Source organism: Lissotriton helveticus, chromosome 7 (assembly GCF_964261635.1).
Source record: "Lissotriton helveticus chromosome 7, aLisHel1.1, whole genome shotgun sequence".
Taxonomy (NCBI): domain Eukaryota; kingdom Metazoa; phylum Chordata; class Amphibia; order Caudata; family Salamandridae; genus Lissotriton; species Lissotriton helveticus.
In genome coordinates this window covers 208,892,336-208,905,975 of record NC_136068.1, presented here as the reverse complement: position 1 = coordinate 208,905,975, position 13,640 = coordinate 208,892,336, and positions in this window count along the sequence as shown.

Below are 13,640 nucleotides of genomic sequence, written 5' to 3'. Positions count from 1 at the left end.
GCGCTCCCCGTGCTGGCATTTACCCGCTGCAAATCTTAACTGCCCACCTTGACAGTGTGTTCTTCCCCATTGCAGCCGATTAGGTGCTGCTTGGGGTCTATCATTTCAGGCGCCATCTTGGGTGAGGTGAGGAGCAGGCGAGCGGTCTAGTGCTCGGCCCCTCCCGCCCTCACAGGCATAAAAACCCTGACAGTTAACGCGTTCACCGATTGACAGTGTGAACGTGGATGTCCTGAGGCGGAAGCCGGGACCTGTATGTGACCGTGTGTTGAGCTTACGACATTCTAATTATCATTTTAACTGCACTTGCACTTGCGAAATATTTAGCATTATATGGCTGAATTTTTAAAATTTGGGTTATTGCGCTCCCTGCGCTGGCATTTACCCGCTGCAAATCTTAACTGCCCACCTTCCTAGTGTGTTCTTCCCCATTGCAGCCGATTAGGTGCTGCTTGGGGTCTATCATTTCAGGCGCCATCTTGGGTGAGGTGAGGAGCAGGCGAGCGGTCTAGTGCTCGGCCCCTCCTGCCCGCACAGGCATAAAATGGTCCCACCGTTTCGGAAGTGCAGCGGACGAGTGCAGCGGACGCGCCGGCAGCGTGCCCGTCTGTGCCCGTCCGCGACCAGACGGGACCTGGGGCCAGGCATGCTGCTCGTCTGATCTCATATTCCCGTCATGATCTTCTGAATTACAATGAAGGCCATGGTCACATATCAAGGGATACGTACAGCAGGGCTAGGAGACAAGGGATCTTGGCAGACTGCACTACCCTCGGAGAAATCCCTACTTCACCGTGCATTGGCCCCTACAGCCAGGTGGAACCTGCTCCCCACCCTCACTCCTTGACCATCTTTTATTTAAACACCCGTTCTCTTGTGAAACATCAGCAGGACATTTTTTTATTGTTGGTCACTGATAACCCTGATATTCTTTATTAACTGAGACCTGGCTGACCCCAGACTCTGCCCCTGATATAATAGCAGCACTTCCCCCAAATTACTACATTATACACGCGGACCGTGCATCAGGTTAATCTGGCGGGGGGGTGGCAGCAATTATTCATTCTACCTTAAAAGTTACCACCCTCACATGCCTCAATTTACCAGACACGGAAAATTTAGTACTAAAACTCGAAACCCTTTATACTACCATTTCTTGTGTACTTCTGTACAGACCCCCTAATTCCATGCCATCCTTCCCTCTAATGTTTAGTGAGAAAATTGCAAATTTGGCTGTGGAACATGCCAGGATTTTTCTGGTAGGCGATTTTAATTATTGTTTTAATGACCCCTTGGAAGGACCCCACTCAAGTGAGCTCACAGAGCTCCTTACAAACTTGAACTTTTCACAACAAGTGCCCTCGCCAACCCATTGCAAAGGACATATCTTGGACCAGATTTGGTCCAACTTTTCCTTAACCACAATCCCGGCAACTATTCCTTGCCTATGGTCGGACCACTTTCTTCTCAAATTTAAGCTTACTTGCTTCCCCATTAAGTCAACCGCCACTCCAGCTGGTAGTAGAGCAAGGAAATGGAATACATTAGATAGAACAGAGTTTCTAAATACATTAACCAACACTGTTCCACTTCCTCACCCTGACATTAATCTATCCGAATCCAACCTTGCTGGTTGGCTTCAAGCAGCAAGCGACATTCATGTACCTTATAAGGAAATCAAGTTGGCTCGGCGCGCAGACCCCCAACGATGGTTTTCGCAAGAATTAAAAGTAAAGAAACTGTCCTTGCGCCAACTGGAGCGACATTGGCGTTGCAGCTATTCCCCTGACCTAAAAACCAGATTTATCACGGCCTGGAAAGATTACATGAAGGCTATCCTTGCCACAAAAGCTGCTTATTTTTCCTCCCGCATCCTCAACTCGTCAGATAGACCTAAGGACATTTTCTCAATTCTGAATGAGCTGACTAACTTAGACAGTGTCCGTCCTAGTGTGACTCCAACCCAGACCTTTTGTGATGCACTTAATGTCTATTTTATCAATAAAATTGTGTACATCAAAGATAGTATCCCAAAATCCCTCATTAATACCTTCCATGAAACTCATATCACTACCAACACCGTCTTACTTAATAGTTTTCCCACTATTACCCCAGAGCAATTCCAGGAGCTGCTAGTAAGAGTTAAATCTGGTGCCCCCTCGGACAAATGTCCCCCTTACATTCTTAAAGACTGCTTCTCTGCTCCCCCGGCCTACACTCTGTTGAATGAATCCCTCACCTCGGGTCTAGTACCCCTTGCATTTAAGGAAGCGACGGTCATACCGCTCCTGAAGAAACCTGGGGCTGATCCAACTTGCATGGCAAATTATCGCCCTATCTCTCTGCTTCCCTTCTTAGCAAAAGTAATGGAGGCCCACGTCGCGAGATGCCTGTCCAATTTTTTGGAGGCATCAAACTGCCTGGAACCCCATCAGGCAGGGTTTCGTCCTGCCCACTCAACAGAGGCAGTGGTGGTCACGGTTCTAGATACTCTCCGGGATTGCGCTGACAGACGTTCACCCCAGGCCTTGGTGCTGCTCGATCTGTCGGCCGCGTTTGACACGGTCGACCATAACATCCTGATCGACCGTGTCAACCGGGCCGGCATCGGGGGCATAGCCGCCTGCTGGCTGAAGTCCTTCTTAGAGAACCGATTCCAGGCAGTCCGTCTTGGAGATCTGGCCAGAACTAAACAGATCATCACATGCGGAGTACCACAGGGCTCCTCGTTGTCACCCCACCTGTTTAATCTCTATATTCTTCCTCTAATCCAGGCCCTAAGAGATAAACAGGTGACGGTGTTCAATTATGCAGACGACCTGCAATTGCTCTTCACCATCGATAACTCTGAATCTTCCATTTCTCACTTTCAGTCCACTATGAGGTTCATCCAAGCATGGCTGAACCAAAATCATTTAAAATGAAACCCTCGAAAAATGTAAATGTAAATGTAAATGTAGTTGAGCTTATATAGCGCACAGCTACCCGCAGTGGGTTTCCCGGCGCTTGCTTAGGGAACCCTTCCTGGTATTCCCCTGTGAGATAGCAGGGTATCCACAAGTGGAAAGTCAGGCATCCCTCCGCGAGGGGCCGTTGTGGAGATTAAGCAAGCTATTGCCCAGAGTCGCAGAGTGTGAACCCGTGAGTCGAGGAGGCACCGGGGCGAGAATTATCCAGTCGTGGAATTTTTTAGCCCAAGACCCCGCCGAGGCGGGGAATTGAACCCTGGTCCAGGGCCGATCTCAGCTTCCGTGTCTGCTGCCTCTAACCCCTGAGCCACACTTCTCCACTTCTCAACTGAGCTGGTGCTTACAGGAGACAGCGCTAAACACTGGGGCCCGCATTATTGGCCATCAGATATGGGCCAAGCCCCAATCCCATCCTCCTCAGCAAAGACACTCGGAGTCACCCTGAATAGTGATCTCTCACTAAAAGCGCAAGTGGGTCAGGTGGTCTCCAAGTGCTTTTTCCAGCTCAGGAAAATCCCGAAGGTGCGAAGCTTTTTCACCCCAGAGGCCTTCATCCAGGTGGTGATCGCCACTGTGCTCTCCCACCTGGATTATGCAAACTCCATCTACTTAGGCCCAACCCTCTATCTGCTGAGGCGCCTCCAGATGGTGCAGAACTACGCGGCTAGATTGATTACGGCGCAACCTAGATGGCAATCAGCCACTCCTTTGCTTAGGAACCTCCACTGGCTCCCCATGGCCCAACATTGCTCCTTCAAAACTGGCTGCATGATTTTTAAATCCCTCCACTGCAAAAGCCCTAAATTTATTGATAAACTCATCACGAAACATATCCCTTCCCGCAATCTGCACTCTGGCCCTCCTCCAGATACCTGCTTTTAAACGCAAGCGTGCTGGGGGCTGCAGATTTGCTATTTTGGCACCCCGTCTGTGGAATACCTTCCCCCTTGAGATCCGGACTTGTCCGGATCTCATGTCATTTAGGAAAGCATTAAAGACCTGGCTCTTCAGACAAGCATATCAATAATCCCAGCATACTTCATGACCTCAGGCCTCGCTCTCTGTCTCTTATCAGCGCCAGGAAACCAATCGGTGGCAGTGCGCTTAACAAATTATTTTTAACATAACATAACGGGACCGCCCGCCATAAGGGCTGGGGTCCCGTGGGGGGTATTAGGATGTGCCCGCCACAGTGGCGGGTGCATCCTGCATTTTTAACATTGTGGCGGGCTGTGCTCTCAGCACCACCTGCCACAATGCTAAAAATGCATGTTGTGCATGTGCATGCACAACGTGGCAGGCACTGCACAGTGCCTGCCATGTTGTGAATACACATGTAGGGGGGCACCATAGGTACCCCCCATGTGCCTCCCCCATCCCCCATCATCCTGGGGGCCCGCAACGGGCCCCCAAACTGAAAAACCACATGCCTTTCTGTGGGGGCAGCGCCGCCACGGAAAGGCATCCCCCGCCTGCATCCTAATATGGATGGCGGTGTCTAGCAGACACCGCCACCATATAAACCCTTTTCCGCCCCGGTGGCAAGGCGACCAAGGCAGAAAAGTGGCGGACGGTGTCTCCGTCCGCCGCGGTCCCCCGCCCTTGTAATATGGCGGGGGGGAAATGGGTGACGGGCGGGCAAGGATGTCGGGCAGATCGCCACCGCCCGCATGGTGTTGGCGATTCGCCCAACATCCTAATGGGCCCCTTAGAAACTTTTCTGGTGAAAACCACACAATGGATTCCTATGGAAGGAAATACAAGTTACTTGTAAGTATGGTTAGAATTACTTTTCAGAGTCAGTGCTGGGCTAAAAGATGCAGCACTGAGTTCTCTCCTGATAACAGGTGAGTAAATCAGAATTTGTTGTTCGGATGATTTTAGGTGAATATTTAAATGTTCCAAAACTCCACACACAGAAGAATTTCCAAGTGAAACCAGTCAATGTTAGCCTATAGAAGGAAATTAAAGTTACTGGTAAGTATGGTTAGAATTACTTTTTAGGATCAGTACTGGGCTCAAAGATGCAGCACTGAGGTCTCTCCTGATAACAGGTGAGTAAATCGGAATTTGTTGTTCGGCTGATTTTAGGTGAATATTTTAAAGTGCCAAAACTCCACACTTAAAAGAATTTCCAAGTGAAACCAGTCAATGTTACGCTATGGAATGAAATTCAATTAGCAGGTAAGTAGTGTTATTGTTACATTTTCTTACTCAGTGGTGGATCCTGGATCCAGCACTGGTGCATCTCCTGTAAACAGTTGAAAGAATGCGTTTAAGTCATACAGGTGATTTTTTAGGAATATTTTTAGTTTGTGAAAATGGAAACTTTTCTGGTGAAAACCAGACAATGGATTCCTATGGGAGGAAATACAACTTACTGGTAAGTATGGTTAGAATTACTTTTCAGGGTCAGTGCTGGGCTAAACGATGCAGCACTGGGTTCTCTCCTGATAGTCGGTGAGTAAATAAAGTTACTGGTAAGTATGGTTAGAATTACTTTTCAGGATCAGTACTGGCTCAAAGATGCTGCACTGAGGTCTCTCCTGATAACAGGTGAGTAAATCAGAATTCGTAGAACATCCAGTAAGCGCCACAGAGCTGCATAGAAGAAAGATGTAAAAAGGGACACGGCCTGCACCATCTCTCTGCAACACAGCGCAGTGGCGCTTCCTGGAAGCACCTGGTGGGTACTTGGCCCCCATGGTCCCTCAAGTTTGAAATGGAATTATTTCCCCACCTTAAAACGCGCCACAGGGCGTGTTTGCACACATCACGTCAGGCCCCTCCTCTCCCTTCACCACTGTGTAAATGCGCCCTGTCACCGTTCTAAGTTGAGTGATTAAGTCCCCTTCAATCCTAAGGGTCCTTAGGGTCAAAATGGCCCACTAGGTACCTCCAGTAAGCGCCACAGAACTGCGTTGCAACGAGGTGTAAAAAGGGGAGTGGGTCTGAACACCTGTCTGCAACGCAGCTCTCTGGCGCATACTGGACATACCTGTTTGACTATTTGGTCCTCAGGGACCCTCAGTATTGAAAGAGAATGAATTCCCCAACTTAAAATGCGCTACAGGGTGCGTTTGCACAGCGGTGAAGGAAGGAGGCGTGGCCTAAGGTGATATGTCTGCAAGCACACCCTGTGGCGCGTTTTAAGTTAGAGAATTAATTCCTCCTCAATCCTGTGGGTTCCTGGGGGCCAACTAGCCCACCAGGTCCCTTCAGTATGCGCCAGGAGGCTGCGTTGCAGAGAGGTGTTCAGAGGCCACACCCCTTTTTACAACACTCTGGAACGCAGTACCGTGGCGCTTACTAGAGGTACCTGGTGGGTACCTCTAGTAAGTATTGAAGGGGAATGAACTCCCCAATTTAAAACGCACCACAGGGCGCGTTTGCAGAGTGTGTTTGTGAGGGGGCAGGGCCTAAGGACGATCGCGACTTTAAAAAAAAAAAAAAATTGAAAGAGGTCTGTGTGGCCCCCCTTCCTTTTACTTTTTTTGACCCCCAAATATAAATGTTTTAAATTTTTTATGGGAAGGGGGCCGCGGGACCCCCCTCCCGTGGCCAATTCCAGGCCCCGGGTACCCCATCTCCCGGGGCATGGGCAACTAATTTTATGTTTTTATGGAGGGGGGCTGCATAGCCCCCCTCCTCAGGCCACTTCAAGGCCCCGGGGACCCCATCACCCGGGGCCGGTTTTTTTTTTTATTTAATTTTTTAAATGTTGTTAATGGGGAGGGGGGCCGTGTGGCCCCCCTCCTGGGCCACTGGTAGCCCTGGGGACACCATCCCCTGGGGCTGGCCCTCACCATTGGGGACTGTGGGGGGGTCCCCAATCCCCCCACGGTCCTGCTAGCTCCCCGCCTCCTGCGGGAGCCAGCATTGCTTTTCCATATGGGGAGCAGCTAACATGCTGCTCCCCATTGGGAACTTTACCTTTGGCTGGTCGGTGATTCATTTGCCCGGAATAGCTTGCGGGGACGCCCCTCGTTGCAGCCCAGGAACCGGCGCTCCAGTTCCGACGCCGGGCGCCGGACTACATCCCCCAGCATCCCCTGCTCACGGCGAGGACGCCACTGTGACCATCATCACGCGCCAGGAGGCGCATAAAGGCGTGCTTGGGGCCGAGGCCCCTGTGACACTTAATTCTTGGGAACTTTACCTTTGGCCGGTCGGTGATTCATTTGCCCGGAGTAGCTTGCGGGGACACCCCTCGTTCCAGCCCAGGAGTCGGACTACATCCCCCAGCATCCCCTGCTCACGGCGAGGATGCCGCTGTGACCATCATCACGCGCCAGGAGGCGCATAAAGGCGTGCTTGGGGCCGAGGCCCTTGTGACACTTAATTCTTGGGAACTTTACCTTTGGCCGGTCGGTGATTCATTTGCCCGGAGTAGCTTGAGGGACGCCCCTCGTTGCAGCCCAAGAACCGGCGCTCCAGTTCCGACGCCGGGCGCCAGACTACATCCCCCAGCATCCCCTGCTCACGGCGAGGACGCCGCTGTGACCATCATCATGCGCCAGGAGGCGCATAAAGGTGTGCTTGGTCCCTCGTCCCGCTGGACGCGTTCGGAAGGCGTCGGGAGAAGCCCGAGACAAGGGCGGGGCCGTCTGCGGCCGTCAAAGGCCGGAGAAGGCTGGGCTGGGCCATCTCCCGAACATCTCCTGAACTGTAAGGCGCATCACTTATGATATTGTATACTATTAATATTGCTGGACTATTGAGTATTGATTGTTAGCCTAGGTTCAGTTTTAATGGCAACACGTATAGGAAAAGGGAGGAAAACAGGGGTGGGGGGGTCGGTGAGTGGCACTTTAGACCAGTTTATCACCAGGGCTCCTCAGTCCTCGAACATGAGATCGCCATCACTGAACGGCGTCTTTCAGTAAAACCAATGTATGCTAGAAGCTCTTCCCTTGGTCCGCTAATGCTTGTTACTTCCCCAAATGTTCCAGAAGGGCATACTGATAAAAATTCATCAACTATTGAGGAGGATAGTTTAACAAGCCCAGAAGAAAGTGTGAAAGAAACAATGCCATCAGCTGAGCATGCTCCCACAAGTGACGATGCATGTAAAATTGTAACAACTTACCCACAGACACGGGCTAACAAAACAGCCAATATAAAGAGAAAAAGAGTGGGGGTTGCCCAAAAGGGGAGATGTTCAAAAATACCTAAAATCACGAAGATATCATTTACGGAGGCAGGAACGATTAGGAACCTTGCTAAAATAGTGTCAGGTGCACTGTCATTACCAAATAGCCTAATGACCCCTAACATTAGTAGGGCAACCACATCTACTCCTATCTCTCATCAACCTGGAGAATCTATTACCCAGATAGAGCAAGTTGTAAGATCGCCGATTCTCCCACTTCTCCAGAGGATAAAAGTAGTTAATGAAAGACTGGAGAAGTTTGAACAAACTACCTTAGACAACTTTTTCTCATTAGGAACATTGATAAAAATGCAGGCAAAAGAAAGATTGAATACTGATGTGACTTACTAAATACATCAAAGGTAGCTGCAATGGCTCCTGTAGCTGCAATTAATCGACCAGCCGTGCAAATTTTAGACACCACAAACCAAAAAGTTCTAAATACTACTAAACCAACAAACACAGTTCCTGGTAAAGGGACACACAAACCAAGTAGCAATTCGTGTAGGCGAGAGATGGAGAAACAAACTAGCCCCAAAAGTATAGTTACGAAACCGGAAGCAAATTATATTAACGATAAGAATGTCCAATCCCCCTTTGCTAGCGTTGACCTACCACCAGATTCTCTACCATACGTTGTTGTACTCACCGGCGTCACTGAATTAAAGAGTGGAAAAATCGAATCCTACCAAGAATTAAAAAATAAAGTTATGTACTGGCTAAGCAAGAATAGACCAGTTCCAAGAGATATGAATGGGGGAATCTTGCTCACCAGAAGAGTCAACTGGGTAGGCCGAAGTCCCAAAGATATACCTGGGGACACTATTATTGTAAACTTCAGGGATAGGCGCGTGGTGAGATTTATCTGTGGCCAATGGCTCCACAGAGATTGGAGCAGAATTGGTACACAAGATTTAAGCTACTTTTACAACTCAGTTCCTATGCCATTAACGGCCACGTTACTTTTCGGGAAGAACGCAGGAAGGGATGATGGAAAGGCCAAATATCAATTTTTCTGTCCCTATTACCAACCATTTCATGGAGTTATATGGGCTGGATGATGTGGAACGACTGGGAGAATTAGGATGTAATTTAGTAGTCCTGAGGGTTGGCGCCCTAAACAGGGTGGGTGACAACACTAGTATGGGTGACCATCAAAGGAATAAATATACAGCCTCTAATACTAGGCCAGAAAATATTTCAATAGCAAGTAGCACAGAAGGAAATTATCTGTTGAATTCTAGTATAATAGATATAGCCCTGAATAGTGAACCTGCCAATACGGGGAGATCAGATAATAGCCCAAAAAACACAGATACAAAGGAAGGGAAAAACAAAGTTAACATGCTCGAGGTTTCTAATTTAACTGAATGCGAACTTATTGCAAATGCTGACCCTAAAAGCCTAGCACTTAAAGTATCCACAAGCATGGAAAATAATATACCGGGCTTTAAGACTCAAACTCAGGTTAAATTAATGTCTTGGAATATTGCTGGCATAAGGAAAAATTTGAGTGATCCCACATGGCACGAATATATTGATAAAGGGGACATTGTATTATTCCAAGAAACGTGGGGTGTTGAAAACTATTTTTAAATTGGCTATAGATCTTTTTGTGTACCCGCAACTAATGTGAATAAAGGAAGACCTTCGGGAGGCCTGATAATATGGACAAAGATCACACTAGGAACTAATTTTAGGCAAATTGATTGTAATAGCCTATATATTTTAGGAATAAAGTTCACAGACACCAACAACAGAGAAATTTGCATTATAAATATTTATAGCAGACCTCAGTCCTCTAATAAGGAATGAGAGACTGTTAGATAATATTATCTCCAGGCTTGACCATAAGACACTGATGATTATAGGAAGAGACTTCAATCGAATGTTAGAACCTATAACGGGTCAGGAAAGTATTCTTGAGATGGAAGACAACGCCAATAATATCCCTGGAATTGAGACCAATGTATCAGTTTATAACACTACCGTGGATTGGGGGTCAGGAGGGGGAGTTTATAGACCTGTGGGTGTATGTTCCCTCATTAAGACTACAAAAACCAAAATATACACCTACAGTCTCATTCATGTGTATGGAAAGCAATATATGTAGAATTGCCCTGTCTCTCTCTAAACTAACAAAAAATGATAATCACGGGGGAAAGGCATCCCTTAAGGATAAGAACCCTCACTCACCCGAAGGTGACATGCTTCATCATATGGGTCCTCCTTACCAGTGTGGAAAACTTAGTCAACACTGGGAGCTGCTACTTCAGGATTTTAAGTAAGGAGTTCAGAGATGTTTTAGTTGGGTAAGGAGCAGGATAGTAATCCCATATGTGAGGTGATGAGTGTAGTGAGGTTTGCAGCGCTGTGTGAAAGAATAGAATGTGAATTAAAACTGCCTAGGTAGGATCACTGGTTAACTTTATTGCTGTGTTCTACCTGACAGGATTAAAAATGAAACAGCACAGTGGTATGGATATAGAACCACTGTCACTTAGTGGTCAACATGTTTCAGCCTGTTGATCAAACTCATGTATCAGCGGCTTTCTTCAGGACCAGATATAAATGTGCTATTGCTGCTGCAACTATGTGATAAGTAATAAAGTTTTATATACCGTCGGTATTCCTGCTTTTCTTTTGTTTGTCAGGTCATACCCAAGGTATCTATGGATAAAACACAAGGAACAGGAAATGGGGTGGTTATGCGAGAAAGAGGAAAAAAGGGCAACCAAACATTTAATCAATCACATGAGAACTTGAGCATTGTGCATTGTGACTATGTCACAAGCATAATATGCTTTTTACTATTCACAAGCGAAAGGGACTTACCCTCAACTGTAGGATAGCCCTGCCTCACCTCTACCTGACAGGCTGCTCTGGAGGGAGGCCCCGCACTGCGGGAAAGAAACCAAGAGGTACAGAAATTATTAAGATTTCTACACTGTTTGTACATTTAAATCCTAATTACTCTGCAAAACAGGAGGCCAAATAGGCACGACTAGGTGGGGCAGAACTCAGAAACCTCAAGTACACAAGAGGCAAATATTCAGAAAAGGACACAGCTTCTTGACCATAAGATTTTCCAGCATTCCTCTAATAGTGGTCAGTGTCTCTTCTTGTGGAATGCACGTGTAGAGAGATTCTACGTCGAAGGACACAAGCCAGTCCTTTTCTGTATCAAACGGTAGCTCTTGAATATCCGTTTGTTTCGGGGATCGGTTCTCTACTCGAACCCCGATCAAGCTTTGTAGATGTTTTTCTTCGTCCGATGGTGTCGCAGATGCCGACATTTATCCAAGATACCAAACATCTTCTAACGGATATTCAAGAGCTACCGTTTGATACAGAAAAGGACTGGCTTGTGTCCTTCGACGTAGAATCTCTCTACATGCGCATTCCACAAGAAGAGACACTGACCACTATTAGAGGAATGCTGGAAAATCTAACCTGGGAAAGTATCACACCCATTGATTTTGTGATGTTTTGCGCAAGGATGGTGCTTAAAGAGAATTTCTTTAAATTCGAAGACCAGCTGTACCTCCAAATATCAGGTACTTGTATGGGCAGTGTGTGTGCCCCCAGCTTGGCCAATTTATATGTCCACAAAGTAGAACAAGAGACAATATTGACATCAGGCAATCCGTTCATCAATCATCTACGTACCTGGAAAAGGTACATAGATGATATCTTCGTCATCTGGCGAGGTGATGAAGAATCTTTGAAAATGTTCCACGAATGGCTAAATAATCAAGATGACTTCTTGCGGTTCACGCTAGAATTTTCTAGATCTAATCTCCCGTTTCTGGATTTGTTGATCAAACCGAGGAATGGAGAATTGATAACAGAATTGTATAGAAAGCCATCTTCGTGCAATTCCTTACTGTCATTTCAAAGTTACCATCCACGAGCTCTTCGTGAAAACTTGCCGTTTGGGCAGTTTTTACGCATAAGACGTAACTGTACAGAATCGGAACAATACAAAGAACATGCGAAGGCACTATCACGAGATCTAAAGGAGAAGAAATATCCTAACCACATAATTCGCAACTCAAAGAAAAGAGCGGCTAACAATAATAGAGAATCGCTACTGGAAAAGAGAACAACTAAAGAAGTAAATCAAAGAATAACGTTTGTGAACACCTTCTCTAGTTTCTCTAACTCCGTTAAAAAAAGCATTAACAAGCATTGGCAAGTCTTGCATCTAGCAGACAATGTGCTTCCTTGACCTCTGTTCGCATACAAACGGAGTGCCAATCTGTGAGATAAACTAGTCCATACTCGCCCACAAGGAATCAAGAGCATCGGGTCTCAGACCACACTATGGAATATGCCTCCTGTGGTCGGTCATTTCCCTTGTGGGGCATGTACAGTCTGTCCACAAACAGAGAAAACTCTAGAGATTGACATAGGTACCTCTCGCCCATGGAAGATTGAGAAACATACTAATTGTAACAGCGAGCGTCCGATCTATTTGATATGGTGCCCCTGTCAGATTCGCTATGTGGGAATGACCACTAGAAAAATTAAAATCTGTATCCAAGAGCATAAGAGCACGATTAGATGTGGAAAACGTTCAACTAAACTGACCAACCACTTTCTAGACAAAGGCCATACTGATACCGATTTACAGTGGGTGGTTTTGGAAAAACCTTGGATCCCACCACATCTGACAGATCCTTCAAGGTTTCTATTCCGCAAAGAACAACAGTGGGTATATAGACTGAGAACAGATACAATGGGTCTAAATGACGAAATACCCTGGGTCTCTATCTAATACATTACTCACAAAAGTCCATCATAGAATATGATATCCGGGCTGTGAAATCATATGGATGAATATGAACATTATGTAGCGGTAGTGGGGTACAGAATGAGAAGAATGTCTGCACCTTCCCTTCATATACTAAGAAGAGATAATGGTATGACCTTGATAATAGGTCTAGTGATGTGTCATGTTTACCTATGTGTACTATTCTAAAAACACTTACAACAAACACCAGTGTTCCATATGACATGCATCTCTATCTTAATATTTATGTGGTCTACTAGTTATCCATGTCGACTTTAGACTGGATACTCTGTATAATATCGATATGACTTTAGTCCTTTCAACATTAACATCTACATTATTAAATGATTAGATAATTATTGGGTGCATCAATGCTACGTGTCTAACCACTATATGGTTCATATATATGTGAAAAAGACGTGCGCGATTTTCGCTCATGGAAAACTTACCAACCTATACACATCGGAAGAGTGTTTACGTTTTAGAACAGAGAGATACTGACAGTGTCCAAGCGCGCATGCGCGTGAAGCAGTGGCTCCTCCAGACAATAGCAAGCGCATGCGCTAAGTATAGTATTATAAGCACAGAAGCATGTGCAATAGAATTACAGGCGATTGTATAGAACGCTAATATGGAAGGACCCCTTTTCCTTGCACAGCGGCAGACAATTAAGCCGCCAGCATATAAATGCGAGCGTGCCTTCCGTTCGGTACCTCCCGGGTGA